The sequence below is a fragment of the Solanum pennellii genome, chromosome 11 (assembly GCF_001406875.1).
Source record: "Solanum pennellii chromosome 11, SPENNV200".
In the NCBI taxonomy this organism is placed as follows: Eukaryota; Viridiplantae; Streptophyta; class Magnoliopsida; order Solanales; family Solanaceae; genus Solanum; species Solanum pennellii.
In genome coordinates this window covers 54,446,657-54,452,252 of record NC_028647.1, presented here as the reverse complement: position 1 = coordinate 54,452,252, position 5,596 = coordinate 54,446,657, and the positions used below count along the sequence as shown (strand labels likewise).

At 31.5% G+C, this 5,596-nt stretch overlaps 1 pseudogene; it reads left to right on the top strand.

The window, feature by feature from the left end:
- The first annotated feature begins 785 nt into the window (after positions 1 to 785).
- Positions 786 to 5,596, top strand: part of LOC107003954 — a 20,626-nt pseudogene continuing 15,815 nt past the window's right edge.

Sequence of the window (5,596 nt, the reverse complement as noted above, 5' to 3'; positions counted from 1 at the left end):
TTGACACCCAATTTTGACCGAGCTTTAACCTTTTTTTAGGAATGCTATTCGATGTTAAAATTTATTTGAAGTTTAGAATTTTAGTCGATTTTGCATGAAATTATATATTTTAGTATGTTTAGTTTATAAAATTATTGTTAAATTTTTTTTAATAATTATTGATGATTTTCGAATGTTTTTAAAATTTAAGTAATTTTTCGATCATGTAAAATATTTATAAAATTTGTAGTATTTTAATTGGATGGCATTTCCTCGATTTTCCTCAAAATTTAAATTCTAGCCTATTTTATTTAAATATCTTTCAATTTCAGCATATTCAATTGCAATCTTATTTCAATCATAGCCATCTTTTCATTTTAATTCTAGCCAATATTTATTTCAATTTTGGCCATACAATCTAATTTTAAAATATTACCTTTCAATCTCACCCATCCATTAAATCCTACATCAAATTCTAACCCTTAATCTCTTATTAAACCGACGGTTGTGATTAAATCTCCTATTCTCTTTCTTCAACACCAAAAAGACCAAAACCTAAAAAAGATTCTTCCTATCCCTCTCTCCCTCTCTCTTTCCGCCGTCTCTCTCCTCTCTTCCTCCCCTCTCCCGTCGCTCCTCCTCCCCTCCTCTCCCCTTCCCCGCTATCTTCTTCTCTTTTCCTCCCCTTCCCCCCGCTCTCTTCTCCTCTCCTTCCTCTTCTTTTTTCTCCTCTCTTCTCCAATAGATTCTCGTGAGGAGCAGCAGCACCCAGGCGAGGAGAACGACTAGCAAGCTCCACCAGCACCATGAGGCAACTCCACCAGCGAAGGAAACAACAACACAAGGCGAGCGACGCTGGTGAAAATCAGCCATTTCCGAGCAGAAACACCGCGGCTCCGACAGCAGCGACTAGAAAGGCCAGCAATGCCGACCAGCCACCAACGCCTCCCACAGGCGAGCATCGTCCTCGTCTCCTTTTCTCCTATTCCGGAGAGCTCGAAATTCTGAAATATTACAAGACGGATCTACTAAGATCCGTCCAGATAAGTATTCTTTTAGACTATTTTTAATAATTTTCTCAGTTTTGAATATGGAATCCATGATTTACATGTGTACTACGTGAAAAGTTGTTGAATGCTACGAACTTTTCTTAAACTTGCTAATAGTGTGTTTTCTCTAATCATATGAATCAGATTGCCATTAGAGTTGCTGAATTTGGTTTAATATAACTTTGATAATATTGAAATCTTGCTCAAACTGTTCCCTTGTTTATGTTATGATTGTTCTAAATTTAATATTTCATTGACTGTTGATTTGATTAGTCCGTTTCAAGGAGAAAGTTTCGATTAAGCAAGTGTGCATATTTTATGTTGTAAATTTATTTCTCTTAGGCCATATGATTCTTGTCTAAACTTCTTGTTGATGATTATGGTAAAAATATTATTGTTTGACTTAGGATTTTCTTTAATATAGACATTTTTATTTGGCAAGTTGTTGATTAATTTATGCTAAGTTGATTTGTATGTGCAGATTTTTACTCTTGATAAGATAAAATTAGTGTTACCGTTTTATTTATTATTGTTAATTGACTGTAGTTGTCATAGTAAAGTTGATTTGATTCTTACCTGTTTTATTTTTGGTAAAATTATTTTGGGTTGAACAAAATAAATAAATAATTTTACTGATTCAGTTCTCTATTTAAGGAAAAAATATTATCTTATTTATTTATATTTGATAAAAATATACATAAAATAAAGGCTGGTTTATTACTTGTTTCATATTTGGTAAAAAAAAATAATTTTAAAAAATAATTTTGGGCTTAAAGAAAATAATATTACTCTTCCTAATTTGTTTCCTTACTTCTTTATATATGTTAAAAGAATTTTGTTTGGCTCTTCATTATTTAAGGTAAACGAATATTGTCTTTCTAACTTTATTATTACTTATTTATTTTTTGTAATGAACATTTTATATATTTTTCTGATTTTGGCTCCTCTTTATTTAAAGAAATATATTACTCTTCTTATTTTATTACTTGCTTATATTTGGTAAAAAAATATTTAAATAATTTGGCTGATTTGACTTCCTTCAAAATAAGGAAATGGTATTATAATTAATTCCTTAAAAATATTTATTTTCCTTATGTGCTCTCCCCCTCTTTGCTATATAAATAAGATCCTCTCCTTTCATTATTTCATCAACTCAATCACTCTCTCTCAACTCAAGAGCTCTCATCCTCTTACCACTCATACTATTGCTACTCTTAAGCAAATTAACATTCTGGTGTTCTTCTTTGCTACTACTTCGCTACTTTGCTTTGTTAGAATAGAAGTTGGGTCAACTCGTTCTCATTGCTGCCATCCCTTTCTGCTCAAGCGGTTAGTATTCCTTTTGCATTTATACATTTACGGAAGTTTTTTGTTCTATTCCTCTATATGTATAACTTGTTGTTAAACAATTGCATATGTGTCTCATCTTGTTTAAATAAATGTGATTACTTGTGTTGCCAATTGATTGTTTTGGCAGGTTTCAAACTTGAAGTTCAAGTTGAAGATTAGCTATGAAGATATTACTTTGTTCATATATTTGAAGCCATATATTTCTTATTTATTTATTTGAACCTTTTTTTTTTGTAATATTTGTTTAACTCTAAAGCTCTCATATATAAAATATATTTGGGGATCGTCTAAAGGGGAGGGGGAATTATATGTTAATCATCTTTTTGCAAACTTACTTGTGTTAGAAAAGCATGCCAATAGGCTTGTAACTTGTTTGATAAAACGACTTTAATTCTAGTTAAAATAAAAAAAATAAAGTAAAGATCATTGTTCAATTACTTGATTTAATCTCGTCTAAATTAAATGTTTGAAACTAAACCTTGTGTAAAGTGTTAACTGTCTCTTGCATGTAACTTTTATTTGATAATACTGATAAATAAAATCAACCTCATGTCGTCAAATTGTTTTAGATCCTTTTCTAAATTAAGTATTTTCGTATGTATAGAAATCTGCCCGGTTTATTCAATATTTGGTTTTTTTAACAACATTTCATGCAAATCATAAAATAAAATCAACAATCAATTTCCTCACATTCGCTACTTGGTTTTCTAAATTAAATCTTTTTTTTATGCATCTGAAGTGATTATCGCCTTAAAATAGTATTGGTTTTCTAAGCATTTTCTGCATTTTGTAATTATTTGCTAAACAATATATTTTCAGCATTAATAATAAATCCATCAATATTTTAAATATATATATATAATTTTTCTGCATTAAAATAAACTAGTCGCTTACTTGTCATAATTTTCTGGATCAATTATAAATCTATTGTTGTTCTTAAAATAAATTTTCTGCCTAAATAAATAATAATCTGTTGTCCTATTTTTGCATTGAAAGTTAATTTTTTCTATTGTTTTAAAATACATATGCATGTGAGATCACAGTCCTTTGCCATTTGGAAATAAAATAAAATCTATCATGTCACTAATTGTTGCTCACTTTAAAGTTAACACTAAAATTTGTATTCATGTCATATTTTTGCCCTCATAATTAATCTTTGTTTTTTTATTATAACTTTGCATGCTCACGAACTTAGCATGAGAACCTTTCACAGTTATGTGTTGTTTGCAAACATGTCTAATTGATTTTTATAGTCCAAATTGAGACTTGTATTGCTAAAATGACCGTCTTGTTTGCCTTGTTTGTTTGACTTGGTGTCTAGGAGGGTCTTATATTCTATTTTGTCTAACCCATCCTATTAAGAGTCCAATGCCTCTTGGCCATAAAGTTGGGACGATTAGGCACCTTTTAGGTACGTTATGCATGCGGTGGTTGGGTAGGGGTAGTTGGCCCTACGGAGATGATAACATCGACTCAGACTTGAAAGACAAACTTTGGTTTTGTCTGTCCCCATGGCAGCCTATCGGAAAATAAAAGAAAGTCGAGTGCTAATCCAAAAACTCTCTCTTAGAGTCTCCCTTCCCTTCATCACTTTATTTGTTTGTTTAATTATATTTATTTGGGGAAGGTCAAAATAAAAAATAATAAAATTGTTTGCTTATTTATTTGCCTCTCTTCTATCCCCTCGCTTATCTTTAATTTTTTTTAATGTGTTATTTATTGTTATCACTTAGTTATGCATGCTTAAATAAATAATTAAAAAATAATAAATCTACTTCTCAATTGTTTGATATTTTATCGCTTAGTCTCGCATATTTAAATATTAGTTAAAATAATAATACAAGCTCTTTGTTAGATTTGTTTAACACATACTCTCGTATGTTAAAATAAATAAAAATAAACTTGATTGTTTATTTATTGTTATCACCTAGCCTTGCATGTTTAAATTAATAAAAATAATAAAATAGTCTTAATTGTTTTATATTTGTCATCACTTCGCAAGCTTAAATAAACTAATAAATGAAGTGACCTTATTTGCTACTTGTAACCCCCACATAGATTGCATGAGATACGGTCGGGACCCACATTTGTGGACCTCGAGGGATGCCTAACACCTTCACCTCGAGGTAATTTGAATCCTTACCCTGATCTCTGGCTCGTTGACCTTAGCTAGACTTAGTTAGTTATAGATAGATGCCCTAACGCGCCTTAATTCGTTAGGTGGCGACTCCAAACTCAAAATCCCAAAAGAGTTGTTAGGTCGTGCACAAAACCCATTTTTACGAAAAATGGGGCGCGACAAATGCCTTCCAAATTTTCTTTGCACTAGAGTAAGTTCTATCATAATAATCATAAAAATGATCAAATATACAATTAAGAAGATAATACCGACACTTATAGGAATCACCATCGTACTTTTCCACTTTCTCTAGATGAGAAATAGTTTCATCATCATTCATAGTGGTGATGTGTTCTTTTTATTTAGATTCTTCTCAGTTAATACATAAGAAACATTGAGAAGACTTTAGTAGAAAAGTACTTTACCCTTCCATCTCTTGAAATGGTTACCATTGAATCGAAATGGCTTGTTAAGATCTCCCATCTTGACATCCGCAGTTTTTCAATTGTAGCCACCTTGAATCTCCTTAAAATTGTTAGTGAAAAAACTTACAAGATAATAAAATTGCAAGATTACAATTGAAAATAAAATGAAGAAGTTAATCTCTTCACGCTGAGGCATGGATATCTCGCTCTCTTTAAGGAGATTCAAGCCCACTGCAGCAAATGTTTTCACCGTTCCAACAGTACTCCTCTTTGACTTGTCCCCTCTAGGATACAACAACCTTCACAAAGTATAACTCAAACACTCTGGACATGTCACGACCCAAAACGGGTCGTGAATGACACCCACACTTACCTCCTTTGGTGGGCGAACCAACCCATCTAAACCCCAACATATACCAATAGTTCAACTATAAATAATATAAATAATGCGGAAGCTCCAAAAGATACTAAGCAACCAATTTAAATAAGTCTCTAAAGTTTAATACTTATCATCCCAAAATCTGATAGTCATCACATCAAGGACATCTAATCTCCAATACTAAGTCTAAGAATATCGAATACACTAAAATAAAGAATAAAATGGTATGTGTCCGAAAGTATAGGACATCATGTTGTGACCGAGAGAATCCAACACGAGCTTGAATGGATAGCTC